At 41.0% G+C, this 22,192-nt stretch overlaps 1 protein-coding gene across 4 annotated transcripts in view; it reads left to right on the forward strand.

Annotated features, from left to right (window-relative positions):
* The first annotated feature begins 1,545 nt into the window (after positions 1–1,545).
* FOXN3 (forkhead box N3) overlaps positions 1,546–22,192 on the forward strand; it is a 478,152-nt gene continuing 457,505 nt past the window's right edge. For 2 of the 4 annotated variants that reach the window (XM_032287166.1, XM_032287171.1), the window contains exon 1: positions 1,546–1,681. The gene's annotated coding sequence lies outside the window, so the exon portion shown is untranslated. The remainder of the gene's footprint in view (positions 1,682–22,192) is intronic. The other 2 variants (XM_032287168.1, XM_032287172.1) reach the window with 2 other exon arrangements.

Consider the following 22,192-nt stretch of genomic DNA (forward strand, 5'->3'; position numbering starts at 1 on the left):
TGGGAGGCCAGGTGATGCACTCGAAAAACAGGGATTGTTGGAAGCAGAGATAGGATGGGATTCTAGCTGCTCTGCTCACCAGCCATGTGATTTTTGGACAAGTCACTTTACCTTTTGGGACCTCCACTTCCTCATTTGAAAATTGCAGATTATTGTATCTGATTTCTCCCAGAGGTGTGGTAAAGATCGCAGGAGATGTATGTGCGAGTAATTTAAGATTGACGAGTGTAACATATGACAACTAGTTCTTTGCATGGATATAAGGCATTAGAGAAAGTGCCTTTGATGTTTAATTAATACTAAAAATCTTCCATTACACTTGTTTAGATAAAATTGGAAAGGGGGAGGGCAAGAGTACTTTTCAAAGGGACGTTTTCTGCTTCAAAAATAGAAATCAGAAAGCACATATTTGATTTTCCTTATGGTGTAAACCACAGTGCCATTGTTATTAGCAGTTCTACAGAATTGTGACCTTCAAACTTGGTGATATCAAAGACTGAAAGAAAGCTCCCAGTCTTGAAGGCTTTCAAACAAGCTTTTCAAACTAAAGCACTTTTATTTTGAATTAAGGGCTAATAGAATTGTCCTCTTAAATGAGCACTTGCAAGATTAAAAGTTGCTTTCCAGGTGGGCTGCAGTAAATGAATGTGCCGGGAGGTTGCTGAAAGCCCTTTTGGGGGCAAAGGAGGGGAATCTGATTTTCCCCTTTGTGAAAGAGAAACCTGGAATTTACAGTCTTTCTAATTGTACAGGAGCTGATTTGTGTATACATCTAGGATCATCATTTACTTTCAGTTTACTGAATTTGTGAATTTTCGCATTTGTTTTAATTTGTAATTAAGTTTTCTCTATGAGGCACACCATATGCCACCATTAATTCTTTCTCGTTGATTTCTTAGGAGATACATGAGTGCATATTTTGATGCAATTTTTGAGGTCTTTTGAAAATCAAATGACTACATGTTTAGCCATATGGGGCTTTGTTATTTAAAAGAGCATATTATAAAGTAAAGAAAGCAAAATGCAAAAGGGCCTGTCAACAGGGGAAAAATATTGGAAAAAACAGTTTAAAACATTGTTTTAAATACACACATTTTCAACCTTTTTTCTTTTTAGCGTTATATTTTTGAAACCTATCTTTATCGATCCCGTACCGTTCTCACCGTCTGTGAACCGCCAATGTCACCAGTGCACCGGACAAGCCTCTCTCTGCCAGGTACTGCCCTGCTCTTACCCTGGGGCTGCAGATCCTGGCATCTGCCTTCTAAGAGTTCAGTGGGAGCCAAGGTCTTTCTTTTGAACATCGTGTGCCAGCGTTTGACATTAAGCTCCAGCTCATCCGCACGCCCCGCGGCCGCTTTCGCAAGGGGCCGAGGGGGTGGCGGCCTGGCCCGGGGACTCGCGGCGCTGGGAGCCGCCTGCCCTCGGTGCGGGCTGCAGATCGGGCCGCGAGGCGGGCGCGCGGCGCGCACTAGGACCCAGCAGGGCTCCAGGCCCGGGTGGGAGCCGCGCCGCCGACCCCGGGCGGGCGCCGGGCGCAGGAGCCGGGGTTCCGGCCGCGATCGGCTGCAGCTTGGCCGGGAGACGGCGCGACCCGGCGGCGGGGCCACCCGCGAGTCCAGCGTCGCCGCAGCCCCCCAATGCGGCCGCGAGAAGCAGCTGGGGGGGCAGGCGATCGAAGGTAACGAAAATGGGGCTCATTTCCTGCCTCCTGATCTGCTCGGGTTTAGCATTGTCACGAGAAGCCCTCCGTGTTCAGGCTGCTGCATTTTGGGGCACCCTTTGATTTTTTTTTAAGGTGTCCGCCCCCCTATTTCCACCTGGTTTCAGATTGATTTATAGCTTGCAGCCCGTGTGGGAAAGATCCAGCCATGGCAAGTTGCTTATTTTCATTAGTTTTGTCTCAAAAGTAAGTTCATTAAAAAAAAAAAAAAAAAAAAAAAGTTTCTCAGGAATGTGTGGATAGTCGTTTTTTAAATTTTTTTTTAAAAAAAATTGCAGACAAATGGATATTTATAAAAATAACCAAATAATTGATGCAATTCTGTTGATTATTTCTAGGGAAGCCCACTTCTGTGGGCTCCCCGGGCGTTACTTTTATTTTCAAGGAAGGAACGTGTTAAATGTGGAGTTTGTTTGGCTGGGCAGAGTTTACAGCATTGCTGTCGCAACTGTTTTGCTATCAATTATAAACAGTGTCAAATCTATGGGCAGTTTCAGCTTCTTTTCAAATACTGTAACTGGTTATCCTGATGTGACATCTACAGATGAGTTCCCACTGAGGGCAAGAAGAAGATTTCTCTTTTTGGAGAAACATTGTTTTGAGGGCAAAACCATGACTGCCGGCTGGGAAGGCTGAAAGACTATTTTTCATGCTTTGTTTACACTCCCGGGACGACATTTGGGGAAGAGAAATGTAATCTTTTCTCGGGAGCTTTTAATTGTGGGATTATTAATTTATTTAATTTATTAGTTTCAATTGGCTGGACTCGGGGAGCCCTCCGTCACAGGCTGTGCTTAAGGTGACACATTTGCTAGCAGTTGGGACACATGATTGCAAATGTAAAATGTGTCTCACCCGAAAGGACTGGTCTGCTGGAAGCTCCCATGTGGAGCTGTGGTAGGCAGGGTGCGACTGGCTCATTGAGGAAAAAGGGAATCGTTTTCCTTAGCTAAGGAAGACATCCTGTTATATTCCTTTTGTTCCCTGTTTTTCATTGATCGCCGGCTCTGCCTTGGAGAGGAGAGCAGCTCGGAGGGTGCAGAGCTCCGAAGGCTGCACGAATGACTGGAGCCCACTTTAACTCTCACCCTGATTGGTCAGTTAGATTGAGACTTAGGAAAACAGTCACCCAAAACCTTCTTTTAAAATCGTGCTGTAATTTCAGCTTCGCCCTCTTGTGCACAGATTTCTGCAGGGTCGGTTTTTCATTCGGGTGCAGTTTGCTCGAGATACCTTTATGTTTAATTTTTTGTTGTTGTTTCTATCCAGATAAAGTAGGCCATTTTGGTGACAAATTTCTTTGCAGACGTCAGCTACTAGCTTACATGTATAGATACAGCACTTTACAATACCTTCTCAGTGATTTCTGCTCGTAAGTTGTAGAATGCAAAGTTGTTCAACTTAGAATAATGATTCCTAACCGGTTTTGAATCCAAGTCGTTAAAAAGCACCATCAGTAGATGGATGCTTAACTGTATCATTACTTTGATAATTTAAGTGCCTGATGCATTAGCAGGTTTCATGCACTAAGTCTAAAACTGTGACAGTGAAAGGAAAAGACGACTAAAAGCAAACAATCAAAATCAGCCTGCACACCATTCTAAGAGATTGTGATGTCTGCTTTGAGGAGAATGCGTTTCACATCCAAGAAGAAGGGCACTCTGCACCATATAGGAATATGAATTAGTAAACACTGTGAAATATTGTATGTGTAAGACAAACTGTAAAGCCCATGCACATCTTCATTTGAGCCTTTAAAGCGATTTCATTAAAGAAGCACCGTCCCAGAAGTTGTTAAACGTATAAACACTTTTCTGATTGGCTTAAAAATTTAGACACAGGAAGTGGATTGTATCTAATGACCGATGAGTGGAGACATGGTTGTCATGGAAACCGAGAAGAGTAACCCCACCCCACCCCCACTACACATACATACTCTACCATGACCACCACTTAAAAAGAAACAAAAACAAAAACAAAACCTGCATGTCATCACAGATGCCTGGAGAACATGCTGGCTTCTGTGAGCTTTCCCACAGCATCTGCTGAAACCTGAGATCGTGCCTGTCAAATCAAGGTCATTTTACAACAACCACCAAAAATGTGGTCTCCTAGATTTCATAACCGTATTTTTATTAGAAATATTTGAGGAAAGAGCCTTACACCAAGAATGAGCCCTCAGACTTACCTTGCATTTTGCTACCTCTGAGCTGTGCCAGGGAATGCTACGACAGTGTATTTGAACACTTAATTGTGGAATCAAACTGATTTGTGTGTCTACTGTTAGAACAAGACTCTTCTGAGAGCCAGAAAGATTAGAATATTACTTGTGGATGACGAGTTATCTGGGGAAGTTATAATGAGGTGTTTGTGTTTATAAGAGGGTTCAAAGTTGAACTCAAGTAATTGAACTTACAGACTGGTGGCATTTTAGAACCCTACTCTAAGGCTGCATTTGTGTGTTGTGGGGGTGGGGGCTATCTGGTGGGGGGTGAAGGGGAGGGATGAAGATTGCCTGGTACTTTGGGAAATATAAAAGAGGGTGTTCTCTGAAGCCAACCAGGGAAAGGAAAATTCCTAAATGAAAATAAGAACTGTTTCAAAACTGCAATTATTATTATCCAGTTGACTTATAGTAGAAAAGTTTCCCCTTTTGTGGATGGGGAAGAGTGCTTTTGTTTTTAGGATAATTGAGACATTCCCAATATCAAAATTGCAAATATTTCTAGTATCTTGGTAATGATTTCCATGAGGACTATAAAGAAAAAAGTTTGGAGACCTCGCCTTCCTTTCCCCTCCACCCCCAATCCAGTTCATTTTGCTAAGCAAAAAATAACCAAAGAGGCCCAGTGATTGAACTCTATAAATAATAAAGCAAATGCGTTTCTTGTATTTTTCAAATCTTGTTAATGGCAGTCTTCAAATTTTACATTCTTGATATACACTTAGAAATGTCTTAAGTCATGACCATTTAAAGCATTGAATCGCTTTATCTTAATTGATAATGGCCAGTTTTAAAACTTATTCAATTAGCAGTTTGATCTTTTTTTAAAAAAAGCAGCAAATTTCCCTTGTTTTCATCAACTAATTTCATGGGGAGTGGGGAGGAGAAGAGTCCTAACTCTATTTTAATGTTTATTTAATATCCTGCATGTATGTCATAGAAATAAATACTTTAGAAGTTAAATATTTGACAACATGGGATTATGAAATGTATGCTAAAAAACCCAGATATTTAACTGATTGGGACTTGGTAAAGAAGATTAAGTTTAATGGCACAACTGGTCTCTTTTAGCAAGGATTTCCTGTAGGAGCTTTCTTATCTGCAAGTGTGTTCATTGGCAGGAAACATGTCAGTTGCTTGTTTTTACAAACTGAAGGAAATGAATGGGATTTGTTGGTTTCTCGAATCTACCTTCATTCTCTATTGTCTTTCAAATAGTTGGCTCAGAACACTTAATTTCTAAAGGGGCTTTGGAGGGGTACAATTCATTCTCTACAAACCTGTAGCATTTAGATTTCTTTCTTTCTGGTTTTGGAATTAGGAGAATGGATCATGGTACGATCATTTGCAACTTATTTTACTAATACAAATGAACAAGATGTTCAATAAAATTCCAATTTATTTTCAGTTGTCAGCTAGTTACTCACATACTCACTGAAGCTGCTGTTTTTGAATGGCTATGCCAAATTTCTAATAATTATTCGAGAGTACCAACCAAATGCCGGTGTTGATTTTGGATTAGTGTAGAGAGGTAAAGAGAAAGAGACAGCTTCATTCTTCTCATTGCTTATAACAAAAGGTCCATAAAGAATACATGTCAGCTATATAACAACCTTGCTGATAGCAAAAAAAAAAAAAAAAATCGAAATTGGGGATGGGTAGGCTAAATCCAGTATATAGTACACGTGAGAAAAACAAATTTTAACTTTGAAAGGATTTACTGTGCAGAAGTCCGGATTAGTTTTTATATGTTGAAAATAAGTGTATTTAATTGCTTCAATTCCTAGATGTTTCAAATTCGGGAAGAGGAGAAAAGGGAAAGCTTCTTTAAAGGAAAATAAGTGCTTCCACCTCCATTTGCAGAGAGCAGCCTGGTGAGGGAGTGCAGGAGTGCCTGAGGGAGACAGAACCATTTATTGCAATGGTTTTCACACATTTTTGTAGAAATCATTTTTGTTTTATACTTAGCACCAAATAGAATCTTATGCAAGACCCTAATATATGAGTCAAATAAAAACAGAGCTACTCTGAGGGAACCAGGAGCCCAGAGCCTGCTATCGTCACCTGGGCTGTGCCCAGGGAACACTCTAGAACCCAGTGCCGCTGTGTACACAGTTTGAAAAGCACTGCCTCTAAAATATTCTCTGAAGAAGACCTTGGGGAGTTGCTTGCAGGGCCCTGGAACCTCTTAGCAAAACAGAGAACTTTTTTTTTTTTTTAAGATGGAGTCTCACTCTGTCTCCAGGCTGGAGTGCAGTGGCGCGATCTTGGCTCACTGCAACCTCCGTCTCCTGTGTGCAAGCGATTCTCCTGCCTCAGCCTCCTGAGCAGCTGGGATTGCAGGTGTGTGCCACCATGCCTGGCTGTTTTGTATTTTTAGCAGAGACAGGGTTTCACCATGTTGGCCAGGCTAGTCTCAAACTCCTGACCTTGTGATCCACCCCCCTCAGTCTTCCAAAGTGCTTGACAATTTAAGAGGCCGCTTGAGTAGGGAAAAGATAGCAATTAGCGATGTAATACAGCGTACCTTAGGAAGCCTACATGCATATAGAAAAAGATGACTGACCACGAGCATGAAAGAGCCCTGGCCCAGTCCATAATGAGAGAGAGGGAAAGAATATTTTTAGGGGTTACTTATAAACCAGGGCTCCCTTTCCTTGCAAATAATAGGAACATCACATGGGGGTGTTTGAGATTAGTTGGTTATAATTTTGCCGGAATGCATGGTTTATTCTGTTACCACCTCAAGATCTCTGTTCTACCACTGTTATTTTATTAGTCAGTGAAAATAATTTCATATGAAGTGTCATTCATGAAATGAAAATTTGCCAAGCTATATAAATCTGCTTGGCAGACTCAGTAGTGTTTTGAGTGTTGAGTAAAATGATAACACACAGATGATATTTGCATATCATCAAATATATTCACATTATCTCCTCAATTATGAGATTGTTCTGAAATGGCAGTGTTGAGATCAGGCTCAGTTTTCCCCCTGACATCCCAGAAGCTATCAGTATTGAGGATTTCTAGGGGTGGCAGACAGAGGAATCCCCTTCAGTTCCACTCTTGATTTTCACAGTCACTAGATTCACCTGTGCCTGGTATGGAGGTGAGAGGTCAGCAGACTCTTCATTCAGGCAAACCATAGCAGAACTGTGCTTCTCCTGACCATGGCCAACCCCTCTGCATCATTTTCTCAGAGGCACTCAGTAGAGGAGTCTGTGGAAGTAGAAAGGACGGACCCTTCTGTACATTTTCCTGTTACTTTCATTGTGCTTGCCATGTTTCTACTACCTGCATGGGGTTGGAAATGATGATTAAAATAATAAGATTTCCAGGAAGCCACACATCTTCCAACAATTTGTGCTGGGGGGGGGGAAAAATATATATATATATAATATTTCCTTTACAAAGAGGAAACTGGCATAAGGACCAAATAGTTGTCTGTGATAATGGTGAAATGATTGTGGTTAGCTATTGAATTGTGTTGACTGACGCTTTTCATGTTGAGGCTGTTTAAAGCTATCTCCTTCCTCCTTCCACCTGCATTTCAAAAAAGAATGAGTGTGTAACCAACAGAACCATCCCAGGGTGTATTTATGATAAAACAGAGCAGGGATTCTTTGGGAGTGAGCATTAAGCGCCCAGGTTTTGGGGGACTTTCTTTTTGAATTGAAGGATACATGCCAGTTACAAGGACCTTGCTGAAGTGGCTAACAGACGGCTTCTCCAAATGTGTACCTAGTACCTTTGCAGATGCCACTTTCTTAATGTTCAGAGAGTAGCAGTTCCCACTTGGAGAGGGATTTTAGTATATTATACAAGCTTAGATTTTAGATAATGTAAGAGTTTGTTTTTGTTTTTGTTTTTTTTTGAGACAGAGTCTTGCTCTGTCTCAAGAAAAAAAGGCAGTGGCACGATCTCAGCTCAGTGCACCCTTCACCTCCCGGGTTCAAGCAATACTCCTGCCTCAGCCTCCCAAGTAGGTGGGACCACAGGTGCACACCAGTATGCCCAGCTAATTTTTTGTAGAGATGGGGTTTCCCCATGCTGGCCAGGCTGGTCTCAAACTTCTGACCTTGTGACCCCACTGGCCTTGGCCTCCCAAAGTGCTGGGATTACAGGTGTGAGCCACTGTGCTCGGCCTTTTCTTTAATTTTTTTTTTCAAGGCAGGGTTTCATTCTGTCACTGTCATCCAGGTTGAGTGCAGTGGTGCAGTCATGGCTCACTGCAGCCTTGAATTCCTGGGCCCAAGCAGTCTTTCCACCTCAACCTCCCGAGTGGCTAGGACCACAGGTGTGTGCCACCACACCCGGCTGATTTTTTAATTTTGTAAAGATGGGGTCTCCCTGTGCTCCCCAGGCTGGTCTCAAGCTCCTGAGCTAAAGCAATCCTCCTACCTAGGCCTCCCAGAGTGCTGGGATTACAGGTGTGAGCCACCGCACCCAGTCAGTTTAAGAGATCTCGTTGCACTCTGAAATTTCCTAATCAGCAAACTGAATACTTTTGCAGGCTTTAAAATAAAACTATGACTCTATAATGACTATTTAATAAATTTCTCTAAATTAAGACCATCATGTTATTTCTTGTGACTAGATTTCGCATTTAGAATGGCCTCTTGACACTTTTGGGGAAGTGTGGCAGTATTGGGTGATACAGAAAAATCACATCACACTGGCGAGGGGCCTTCATTTATCAGATGCTGCTCTCTACAGTATTTTTTTTGCGTCTCATATTAACTTAGTAATACTGCTAATATCTAATGAGAATATGCATTAATGTCCCATTCTACAGATGAAGAAACCAAGGCAGCTGTGTTCCCAGAGTCACACGTTCTTTGGTACCTGACTACTAATATTGTTCACCATCAAGTTTTCTGACTCCAAATCCCAGGCTTTCTGCTGAGACTGACCATCTCACAACTGTTCCTCTGTTTCTATCCCAGGCTTGAAGACTTCCCCTGCCACACTTAAAATGGAGTTCCCTTTGGGGGGAAAAATGCAGGGTGGGTTGGGGAATATCTGCTGTAATTCCCGCTGGAAATAGGATTTTGCTTCTTGACATTCTGTGTTCTCACATGTGACCATTAGTGATGGCAGGGGCTTTTTGGGTCCCTTGTCAGTGATTATTTTTCTTTATTTGTCTTTACCTTTTGGCTTTCTCTTCATCTACCCCTGAGTACATTTACCTACTTGGTAAATGCAAAGTCCTAATTCCAGAATTGCCCAAAGATTATACCCAGTCTAACTGCTGGCATTAGGTCTAACTCACAAAACAGATTTCCTAGACAACACTCACATTTACACTTGGTCTGAAAGGCTCAACAAACTCAGGTGTGCAGATACAGTGACATGTCCTTGATTTCTTTCAGAGTAAGAAAGAACTGGCTTAAGTCAGCAGATCAGCAAGCTAGTCAGTGTCTTCTTTTTGGGGCTCCCTCATGCCCCTAAATCATACAAAGTCTACAGAGACCAAGTTAGGGTGGGGTTCAACTTGATTTTTTCCTCTAAGCAGGAGCTCTGCTCTTGCAAGAATATGGGGGATCTTGAAAATTAAATCATCAACTGGGCATGCCACTGTGCCTAGTACATGTGTGACCAGCTAGAACTAGCAATAGAACAGATGTAGACATTCTCAGTCAAACATGTGTTCACTAGTTTTCTAATTCTCTTAAAGAGTTCAGGTGACTGATCAGAACTTGATGGAACTAATTAATATTTCACAAGCCTGATTTCACTTATTTCACATGTATGAAATCATTTTAAAGAATTAATCAAGGGAAATCCCAAAGACATATGCACAAATTGGGGAAACAAATCATCTGCACGTTCATTCAGTAAGCAGTTATTGGGCACCTACTGCATACCAGGAACTGTGCCCTATGATAGGGATATGAGGGTGAAAAAATCACTCCCAGACAGACTATTACCTGTTCTATAACTCTAATAGGCTTCTTAACTGGAAATATCCCCAAATGTGGCTCTTTTGAAGTTCATCTTCTGAGCAGATATAGACAGATTGAAGTACCACCCTCCTGAGCTGGCTCCTGGAGATATTAAGCCTTTGGTTTTAATTTAGAAACAGACCCTGCAAGGAGGATTGAAAGGTGGAGAGTTTACTTGAGAGACTGTCCCAGGAAGATCCCAGTAGGTGCAGGACAGGGAAACGAGGAAGGGAAGGCAGCCAATAGTGAGTTATCCCATCAGACCCCATTGTGGGCGGTGGAGTTCAGCCACACTGGGGCACACAGGGCACCTTTGCCAGCCACGCTGCTTTCGGTTATGGGTTGAAGACCGCTCTCAGGGGGTGTTGACACCAGTACTTGAGATCTATGAAAGCTGTCAGAGTAGTCTTCAGCCAGAGAAGGTTCTCAGGACTTCTTGATGCCATTGGTAGCAGCTGGTGGTTGGGCTGGCATGCCCTGAGATGGTAAGGCCTGAAAGCCACGTGGCCAGGCCATCAGCAGCTTCCGTTACCACTCTTTACTCTTCGGCTCTTTCTACAGTCTTAGAACGACACATGTTTTAGAATAATCTTGTTTTTTTTTTGAGACTGAGTCTCGCACTGTCGCCAGGCTGGAGTGCAGTGGTATGATCTTGGCTCACTGCAACCTTTGCCTCCCAGGTTCAAGCAAGTCTCCTGCCTCCGCCTCCCCGGTAACTGTGACTACAGGCATGTGCCACTACACCCGGCTAATTTTTTTTTTTCTTTGAGACAAGAGTCTCGCTCTGTCACCCAGGCTGAAGTACAGTGGTGAGATCTCGGCTCTCTGCAACCTCTGCCTCCTGGGTTCAAGTGATTCTCCTGCCTCAGCCTCCCGAATAGCTGGGACTACGGGTGTGCGCCACTATGCCCGGCTAATTTTTGTATTTTTAGTAGAGAGGGGTTTCACCATATTGGTCAGGCTGGTCTCGGACTCCTGACCTCAGGTGATCCACCCACCTCGGCCTTCCAAAGTGCTGGGATTACAGGCATGAGCCACTGCGCCTGGCCAGAGTAATGATTTTTAATACTCCCTTTACTTCAACATGAAGATCCTGGCAGAGTGGTTTTTTAGTCTGAACAGTGGGAACAAGAGGAGTGCCGGAAGTTCAGAGGTTAAACATTTAGGCAGAAATTATCCATAAGAGCCCTCATTTTTTCTCCCTCGGTTACAACCATTATCCTTACTTCTCGGGCTAGAAAACTTGGACACCCCACCCCCTCGTTTTACATCCCATATGTCTAATTTATCACCAGGGCTTCTTGTTACTTTCTTTGAAATCCACCCCCTGTTCACCTCCACAACTTTCATGGATGCTTCACTTCAAAAAAACTACAGGTAACCTTGACCATGCTCTGGAAGACTTCTGTCTCTAAAACTGTCTTGAAATACGGGCTTTGAAGCTAGACTTTGTGTTCTCAGACCTCCTCCCTGCCACCTAACAGCTGTGTGACTTTAGGCAAGTTACTTGTCCTAAGACCCAAGTCTTAAGTAATATTTCCATAAGTAATATGGAAATAAAACTCAGTAATGTGGAAATCCTGAAAGGATTATTAGGAGGGCTAAACCGTGAGTCCCTGAAAAGCACTCGGCATAGAGCCTGGCACAACTCAAATGTTTGTAGCTATTTTTATTGTTACGTTGTCAATGTGGCTGTCTGTGTTCCTTGTTTACTAAGAACCTTGATGTCAGCCTGGGCAACACAGCAAAACCCCATCTCTACAAAAAATACAAAAATTAGCTGGGTATGGTGGTGTGCACCTGTGATCCCAGCCACTTGGGAGGCTTGATGTGGGAGGATTACTTGAGCTTGGGGGGTTGAGGCTGTAGTGAACCATGTTTATGCCACTGCACTCCAGCTTGGGTGACAGAGCGAGACCCTGTCTCAAAACAGAACCTCGATGGCTTTTCATTGCCCGGTCTACCAAGTCTCTCTTTTTCTGCCTAACTTTCAAGTTTGTTTGTTTGTTTTGAGACGGAGTCACTTTGTCACCAGGCTGGAGTGCAATGTCACAATCTCGGCCCACTGGGTTCAAGTGATTCTCCTGTCTCAGCCTCCCAAGTAGCTGGGATTACAGGCATGCACCACCACACCTGGCTAATTTTTTGCATTTTTTGTAGAGGTGGGGTTGCACCATGTTGGCCAGGATGATCTCGATCTCTTGACCTCACGACCACCCGCCTTGGCCTCCCAAAGTGCTGGGATTTCAGGCGTGAGCCACCGTGCCCGGCCTCAAGTTCTTTTATAATCTTGCTTTACTTATTTGACTGCTTAGAGAATGCCCCAGGATCTAGTTGATGTCTATTCACTCCTGAACTTGCTGTGGTCCTTCAAGCTCCCAGCCTTTGTGCATCTGGTTCCCTGGCTACAACCTTCCTCCTTCATGTTGTACAATTACCACCTTGATTCACTGGAAAACTCCATGTGTAGAGGAAATACAATTTGTTAATTCTCTCTACAGTGAGCCTTCCTCCCCAGCACACACCCACTGATCATCAGAGAAAGATTAAGTTTGGATCACACCCATCAAAAAACTTAGTTGGCTCTGCTAATCCAAACAGTTCCTTAAGATAATTTGAGTTTTTCCAGGGAAACAACGCTCATTCCCTCAGGTTGTCTTGCCTGCCCATCCCCAGTTCTTTGCCTATGATAGTGTGTATGGGAAGGAATGTCGACCTTGCCCTTTTGTTTACTTGTTATGAAAGAGGAACAAACTCAGGGTTCGTAGGCTCAGTGGGCTCTGCTCTTGGAGGCAAGGTTTCTTGCCTTCTGGGAGCAGCTTATTTAGCTATACTAGCAGTTGAAGTCTGTGGTTTTATAACAGGTGGTCTAATCTAGTGGTTTTCAAAGACCCACAGTAAGATGTAGACACATTGTACACCACATATATACGTATGCTGTGGATAGATGAAATAAAAGTTTTTGTAAGATAGCATGTATGGTTGAAGCATACATTTTACAAGATTTTCTCATCCTTGCTCCACTTAATCCATATTGACCTACCCTATTCTATTTTAGTTAAGAAAAGAAAGATTGGATGGGTTCCAATAAGTGATCCACAGTTTGCAAAATATGTCAGTCCCGTCGTCCTCTTGGCTTTATCAGAACCTCTATGGCACACCCTGCCGACTTGGACCCACCTCTGTGTCCATGGGCAGCAAACTTGAGTCTTTTTTTTTAAGACAGAGTCTCTCTGTTGTCCAGGCTGGAGTGCAGTGAGGCAATCTCGGTTGATTGCAACCTCCATTTTCCTGGGTCCAAGCGATCCTCCTGCCTCAGTCTCCTGAGTAGCTGGGATTACAGGTGTGCACCATCATGCCTGGCTCATTTTTGTACTTTTAGTAGAGATGGGGGGTTCACCATGTTGGCCAGGCTGATCTTAAACTCCTGACCTCAAGTGATTCGCCCGCCTCGGCCTCCCAAAGTGCTGGAATTATAGGCGTGAGTCACCAGGCCTGGCCCAAACTTGAGTCTTAGCCACTTCCTCCATCCAGCCACTGACCTGGTGGTCTTTGCATGGGGTCCCCTCTGCTGGCCACAACCGACCTTGAGGCATGCTTACTGCTCTCCAGCATCTTAATGTCTGTTTGCAAAAATGTCTGTTTGCAAAAGTGCTGTACCGGTTAACATCCTTACCAACATGAAGTCTCTATTGTTTCATATTCTCGCTGACATTTAATATTGTCAGACTTTTAACATTTTTGCCCATTTAGTAGGTGTGAAATAATGTCATTTTAATTTTAATTTTCTTGGTTATTAATAAGCTTAAGCATCTTATGTTTATAGGTCATACATGTTTCTTCATTTGTTTATTGGTCATATATGTTTCTTCATTTGTGAAGTATCTGTTTGTGTGTTCTATTTCAGTCTTGAGTCCACCCAGAATTGTTTTTTGTATATAGTGTAAGTTAGATATATAGTTTTATTTTTATGCTACACACATAGTCTCCAAATTTTGCGCATTTATTAGATACATATGTTCAGGCATGAGAAGTCCTATAATTCTCTTTTCTTATCAATTTTTTTTTTTTTCTTTTTTACTGGCTTCAATGCTTAACCTTGATGTTACAAAATTTTGGTATCAATGTTTTTCTATCCTAAAATAAGTCAGAGAGCTTTCCTGTTGTTTGGAATAGTCTGCATAAGACTAGAATTATGTATACCTCCACACAGTGGTCACCTGCTGATAGGAGTCATCTATTTATCTGGAAGTGGTATTTTAGGAAGATTTGCAACTATTAATTCAATTTATTTTATAGTAAGACTAATCTGGTGTGCTATTTCATTTTGAATCCACTTTAGCAATTTATGCATTTCTAAAAATCTGTTGATTTCATCTTGGTTTTAACTTTGGGAGGCATAATGATTGTTTATAATAGCCTCTAGTTACTATTTTTAATCTCTGTGCCATCACAGTTTTTCATTTGTAATAGCTTACGTTTTCTTGATCAGTATAACCAGAATTTTGTTACTGTTATTAGTGTTTTCCAAAAAAATTTTAGTTTCTTGGGTCTTCTCCATGGTCCCTCTTTCTGTTTAATATCCTTCTTTTTTTTTTTGGAGACTGGATCTAGCCCGGCTAGAGTGCAGTGGCTCAAGTAGCTGGGACTATATGGGACTATTGGTGTGCACTACCACACCTGGTGAGTTTTTCACTTTTTAGAAGAGATGAGGTCTTGCTATATTGCTCAGGCTGCTCTTGAATTCCTGGACTCAAGTGATTGTCCTGTGCTCTCTCTCAAAGTACTGATATTACAAGTGTGAGCTACTGCGTTCAGCCTCTTTTTACTTTCTGCTTGTATCTTTATTCTTTTACTCTTTTGTGTCTACTAGAGTATAAAGTAATAGAGTATAAAACTTTTATTTATTTATTTATTGAGACAAAGTCTTGCTCTGTCATCAGGCTGGAGTGCAGTGGCGCAATCTCAGCTCACTGCAATCTCTGCCTCCTGGGTTCAAGCGATTCTCCCGCCTCAGTCTCCCAAGTAGCTGGAACTACAGGTGTCTACCATGCCAGGCTAATTTTTTGTATTTTAGTAGTGACAGGGTTTCACCATGTTGGCCAGAATGGTCTCAATCTGCTGACCTTGTAATCTACCTGCCTTGGCCTCCCAAAGTGCTGGGATTACAGGTATGAGCCACCGCCCAAATTTTCATTTATAGTATGTTAATAAAAACATATTTTTTCTAATAAAATAACCTTTGTGTCCTGATATTTAAGCTGCATCTTTTATATATGACATGTAGCTAGTGTTTTTGTGCAGTCTGAAAATAATTATCTTGTAACTGAAATATATAATGCATTTATACTTATTGTAATTACATGTATATTCTAATTTAGTTCCTCATTTTATTTACATTTTTTATCTTGTAACTGAAATATATAATGCATTTCTATTTATTGTAATTACATGTATATTCTAACTTAGTTCTTCATTTTATTTACATTTTTCCTGCCTCTTCCGTATTTCTTCTTTTTTTTTTTTGAGACAGAGTTTCCCTCTTGTTGCCCAGGCTGTAGTGCCATGGTGAGATCTCGGCTCACCGCCACCTCCGCCTCCCAGGTTCGAGCAATTCTCCTGCCTCAGCCTCACGAGTAGCTGGGACTGCAGGTGTGACCCATCACACCCAGCTAATTTTTGTATTTTTAGTAGAGACGGAGTTTCACCGTGTTGACCAGGTTGGTCTCCAACTCTTGAACTTGTGATCCGCCTGCCTTGGCTTCCCAAAGTGCTGGGATTACAGAGGTGAGGCACTGTGCCCGGCTGCTCTTTTTCTTTCTTGCTTTCTTTTGAATTAATTATTTTGTCTTATTTTATATATTCTATCATTTGGAAGTTTTATACTCTATTATGATTCATTTAGTGATCCTCTAGATATGATATTTCTAGATCCTTTTCTAGTGGTTCTTTAGAAATTTTAGCATGCATACTTATCAAGGCCTAAAGCCAATTAGTATCTTTCCTCTCCTCCCAAACAGTGCACGGACCTTAGACCACTTTACTCCAATCCCTGCTCCCCCAATTTAGGTTTCATTTTTGCCCAGTGTTTTAGTTTTATCTTTTTTTTTTTTGTAATCTCACAGATTACTTATTATTGTTTTAAACCAGAAACGGTTTTGCAGATTTGCCCATATGTTTACTACATTCTTTGTTTATAATTCCTTCCCCTAACCCACCCACTTTATCACTTCTTTTAGATTTCATTTAGTGAGGATAAATTGATGGAAAACTCTTTCAGCTATTGTTCATTGGAAAAATGCCCATTTCTCCCTTGTTCTTAAAATAGAATCTTGCTAGGTATAAAATATATTTTTGCCAGGTATAAAATTATGGTTATTTTTTCTCAGGATATTAAATATGTTCACTTGTTTTCTGACTGGCACTGTTGAGAAATCAATGCTAGGTCCTGTTGCCATTTATGTTGAAGATGTTTCTTCAGGAGTAACTTATGACTGTTTTTAAGATGCCTTCTTTGTTTTTGGTGTTTGGCAATTTTATCATAAAGTGTTCAGATGTCAATTTATTTTTATGTGTTTATCTTGCTTGGAGGTTTTGGGGCTTTATGACTTTGTAGATTGGCTTTCTGACCAGAACTGGAAGATTCTCAGACTGTTATTCCTGCTCTATGCTCTTTCTCATCTAATTCCAGGTTTCAAATTAAGCATGTTAAACCTTTGTTCTGTCTTTTCTATGTTTTGGCTTCTCTGTCGTCTTTTCTATCTCTATATTTCTGTGTGCTGCAGTCTAGATAATTGGGTCAGTCTCTTTCTCTGGGTTTCTGTGCCTAATCTATCTGATCTAGCTCAATTCTTATGTACTTGTTCTTCTTATCTGTTTAAACAAAATTTTGTGTTCTGTGTCTAATAATTTTGAAATTTGAAGTCTTTGTTGGCCTGGTTCTCCTCTCTATTGTTTTCACTGGTTGTTGTTCATGGTGCTCTGTGTGTGTGTGTGTGTGTGTGTGTGTGTGTGTGTGTTTGTGTGCGCGCGCGCACGTGTGTGTTTTGTTTTGGAAACTTTATTAGTGGGTTCTTTATCAGTGGATTGGAGTTGAAAGTGAGTTTCTCTAGAATTTGCGTTTGTTTGTGCCAGGTTCCTGGGATCATTACCAACCTGCAAACCGAGGACTTAAAATTCTCAACTTGAGGTTTTGGGGACAAAACACGTAATCAATTTGTCCCGTAAACTCTTGCAAGGACTACCTTGTGGTTACATATTTTTAGTAAAGACTTTTCCCTTTCTACTCAGCACTTATTTTTGAGACAGGCAGTTTAAAGTCCTGTCTGTAGCTGGATGCCTATTACACGCTCTACCTTGGTGGCCCTTTGTAAATGTCACCAAGTTTATCTGCTTTCCCCTGTGTCCTGCTAAGTTGTAAAAACAGAAGCTCAGGTTCTCCCACTTTGTTAAATGCTTTCAAAGGGAAAACTAACGTAACTGTTCTGTTCTGAGTGTGCCTTATTTTTGTGTGTGAGCTCATGAATATGTTTCAAGCTATTTTTGAGGAAATATTTTGTCCAGCATTTTTGGTTGTTTTCAGTAGGAGGATTGGACAGGTAATTATTCTGCAATCCCACCAGAAAAGAAACTTACATCCTTCTTTCTCTTCATATTCCTTCTTTAATAATATTAATATACCCTGAAACACATGAATGCCTTTGGCCAACTAGCGTACAGATCATATGTGTAGAAAGCAATAGAGAAAAAAGTATATTCCTTATTTTCAAATTATTACTTCCTTCTGCACGTATTCAGGAGTATTTTAAGTTCCAACATACTAGTTGAGGTAATGCTGGCTTCTTTGACAAAACCAAAATAGTGTCATGAATCAAAACAATAGAAGTTTGTTTCTTACATACCCCAAATGGGTGACCTGCTTAGTGGATACCTCTCTTTCAGGTTTTAGATAGCCAACTACTTGGCATTTTAGGACTCTGTCATTTTCAACTCATGGCTCCAAGGTTATGGTGCTCATTTGGATCATATTAGCAAAAAAGGAAGAGCACGTGGAGGCTCATGAGTGGCTGGTTTTAATTGGTGAGGCCCAGATGTGGTGTGGTCCCCCCCCCGATCCATTAGCTAGAACTTGGCAAGGTGGCTACATCTGATTGCAAGGGAGATTGCTGGGAAGGTGGCTTAGGTGTTTGCCCAGGAAGAAGAAGAAACAGGTTTGATAAACAGCTAGTCCACCTTTGTCCCATATTTCCTCTTGGAAACTTCATCCACCCTTACTTTTCACCTCTCTGAGTTCTTACTTTACTTAAAAAAAGCACTATCAACCTTAAGATTTAATTACCCCAAGTCATTTTATGTTTGTACAATCTAAGTCACCAACTGTATAATACATTCCTTGAAGGTGTGAATGTTGTGCTGGACTTTTGAAAATGTCACCTACCATTCAGTTTTGAATGGACAGCGTGCTTTAAAAAAATTAAGCCTCTGAATGAAGGAAAATGTTCTAAGGACATACCTACTAACATATTTAGGGATGCCGACCATATTTATGGTCTGCCTCTTACTCATTGTATTAGTCTTTCAGGTTTTCTTTCTTTTACTTTCCTTTTTTTTTTTTTTTCCCTTGGAACCAGGGTCTTGCTCTGTCACCCAGGCTGGGGTGCAGTGGTGCGATCTTGACTTACTGCAACCTTCACCTCCCAAGCTTAAGTGATTCTCCCACCTCAGCCTCCCCAATAGCTGGGACCACAGGTATGCACCACCATGCCCAGCTAATTTTTATATTTTTTGTGGAGACAGGGTTTCCCCATGTTGCCCAGGCTCAGGCTTTCTTTAGGTTTGAAAATTACCAAAATAAAAATTTGGAGAAAAAGCTCCATCCCTGAAGGGGATTAGAAGAGACCCTACAAACAATAGTGGAATTTCCATGGGGCATCAGATTAGTCTGTCTCAGTCGTTTCTTCTGAGATGTTATCTTGAAATGAGATGTGTTATCTTAAAATGAGCCCTTTCTGCTCTATCTGAATTGTTAGGAGAATTCACTTACTCCACCTGGAAATATTTGTTGAGGTCTACACAGTGCAAGTACTATTGAGGGGCTGGGTGTAGGGAGGTAAGACCCTGCTCTATGGAGGATTAGATGAAGGAGTGTAGACAAACAGTGGAGAAGCAGAAAAAAGAAAAAAAGAGAGAGACCTTGCACTCATTTTTTCTTTGGTTTTAGGCCTCCTATAGGGAGGCTGACCTGTCTCCAGGCCAGTGTTTAGCAAATCAACAAGCAGAGGAGTTTAGCTCTTGAATATTCCCCAGGGCCATAGATAATCTCAGCTGAACCAGATCCTAGGTTATTGGCCTCAATATCACCTTGGACTTGAGTTTCACTCAGTGCTTTGTTGCTAGGCTCAGTGTTTTCAATGCCTCATTTTTATTTTCTGTTGTTACTGGTCTTAATAAATGACAATGGCATATGGACCTAAGTTAAATTGTGGAATCATATTTTGTTTTCTTTTCATTGAGTGGTTTTCTTTCTTACCGCAGTGTACTATGGATGGGAAAATACACTGGGCATTTTAGTAACTCTAATCTATTATCCACTTGCTAGGATGCAAATACAATGCATGTGGCAAATTACTTTATATGCTGATAAAGCCTGTGTTTTGGAGAAAGTTGGAATGTTTGTATCCAAAACATTGTTTTGAATCAAGCCATCTAAAATATGCAGATTAAGAATAGGAAGTGATATCCTGAATAACATCGTCAAAATTCCAGGAAGGGTCAGGCTGCAGAATACAAGACATGGTGAGTCTATAATTAGGCATCAATGCTACTTTATTGGATTGAGCATCTCCCTGGGCTTGGCTCTGGCATTAATCAGAGAACAGCTCTCCAGCCCAAAAGAGTTCACTTAAGAAGATGACCCAGGAGGCAAATCTAGCTCTCTCAGAAGCCAAGACAGAGCAAGCCCTTTACTTATTATGCTGTTTCCTTCATGAAATAAGGGATAGAATTTCTGCTAAATGAGAGTAACATACAGCATTTCTAATAAAATAGAAAAGGGAACATGGTGCAGTGCTCTTCTTGCGAATTGTACTCACTTTCTTTTCAAGTCAAAGCCTTCTCTATTTTTTTCAGAAAAAATTCTCTCTTACTTGAAGGAGCTTCCAAAACTACATGAATGCACCAAGTCTCAGCCAAGGGCATTAGTAGTATGTAGGGTCCAGGAACTAGCAGGCTGTAATAGTTAACTCCCTCTGTTAATGCAATGAGCCCCTGAGTAGTCTCTTTTCACAATGAGTAAGGGTTTACTTCTGTCCTTAAAACCAAATATTCAGTCACCACAAAGGGAAGAGACCAGACCTCCATATTCTTGATGTGGCCAATGTGATTCTTAAATTGATTTATTTTTGTTTAGGCAAAATAAAAATTTGAAAAACATTTATATTTTATTTGCCCAAAATAAAAATTTGGAGAAAACGTCTAGGCGCGGTGGTTCACGCCTGTAATCCTAGCACTTTGGGAGGCTGAGGCGGGCAGATCACAAGGTCAGGAGTTCAAGACCAGCCTGACCAACATGGTAAAACCCTGTTGCTACTAAAAACATAAAACTTAGCTGGGTGTGGCGGCGTGTGCCTATAATCCCAGCTACTCAGAAGGCTGAGGCAGGAGAATCGCTTGAATCTAGGAGGCAGAAGTTGCAGTGAGCCAAGATTGTGCCATTGCACTCCAGCCTGGGCAAGAGAGTGCAATTCTGTCTCAAAAAAGAAAAATGGAGAAAAAGCTAAATCCCTAAAGGAGCTTAGAAGGGGTCCTACAAACAACAGTGGAATTTCCATGGGGCATCAGGTTAATCTGTCTCAGTTGTTTCTTCTGAAATGTTGTGTTGAAATGAGCGCTTTCTGATCCCTCTGGATTCTTAAGAGAATTCATTCACTCCATGCATTATTATTGGGGTGACCATACAGTCTGACATGTTTGTGATAGATTTGTTGCATGCCTACTGCCCCTGTGTAATCACTAGTAGTATCTACTTTCATTTTTAAGAATATCCTGGTTTGATAAATTACGGTCACCTAACTTACAGTAGTAGTGCATATATTTAGCAATAGTAGGTCAGGTTTGTTCTGATCAACTCTTCTGCTGAGAAAACCTGCTCAAAATTAAAAAGAAAAAAAATTCAGTTTGGAAAAATTGGAGAGCCATCAAGGCAATGGGGACTTGTGGAACCAAGATCTGGGTTGGTGGGGTGAGTAAGGGGTGGTGGAAAACTCAGAGAGGTGAACTGTGCTTTTGAGTTTTATCTTCTTGAGAAAAATTTCAGTTCAAAAAGTAGAGGCTAAGAGATTAAGAAACTTAACAGAGCTTTCAATGATTTCATGAGGTTGAGGGTGTGGTAATTGTAATTAGGTCCTATGAAGGAGCAGAAGCCCTAGTAAACAACCTAGGCTTTCATTGAGAACCCTAAGTCTAGGAGAATCAGAAATAAAATATAGGTACTGAATCCAAATCCCAAATAATTTCAGATTAGTGCTCCTAGCCTGGATGCCTGCCGGAAGCTACAGTAAAAATTCTCTTTGGAGGAAGATGCTTTTCCCAGAACCTCATGTCATCACTATAGTTTTTCATGTACTGTATCTGTCAGTCAGTAGAAATAATAGACACATGAGAAGACCAGATATGATTAAAAAAAACAATAAAAATAAGCAAATTAGATATACCTACAAGAGATCCAGATCATAGATTAATCAGATATTGTCCCTACAATAACTGTGATTAATATGCTTGAAGAATGAAAAGATAAGGTTGAAAACCCTGCCAGAGAACTGAAAATTGTAAATAAGACCAAATGGACCTTCTAGAACTGAAAAATTACTGCTGTTAAAATCTAAATGAGTGAACTTTTTCGGGTGATGGAGAGGCCCTAAGATTGCATTGTGGTGATGGTTATGGTTGTAAATTAAACCATTAATTAATTAAACCATTGAATGTACACCTACAATGGATGAATTTTATGGTATGTAAATTATACTTAAAAAACTAAGCTTTAAAAAACCAAATGGATGGGTTCAATAGAGTAGATGCAATTGAAGAGAGAGTTAGTGAACTAGAAGATAGAGCAGAAGAAAATAGTAAAGATAAAGCATTTACAGGGTTTCAGTTGGAAAATAAATATCAGATTGTGAAAGACATATTAAACATGGTGGAAAGGCCTAATATGCATGTAACTGGAGATTCAGCAGGAGAGGAGAAAGTGGAACATAAAAATAATTGGAAAAAAATAGCTGAGATGATTCCAAAACTAACAAA

This window comes from Sapajus apella, unplaced genomic scaffold, assembly GCF_009761245.1.
Source record: "Sapajus apella isolate SASKATOON/1434 unplaced genomic scaffold, GSC_monkey_1.0 scaffold20, whole genome shotgun sequence".
NCBI lineage: Eukaryota > Metazoa > Chordata > Mammalia > Primates > Cebidae > Sapajus > Sapajus apella.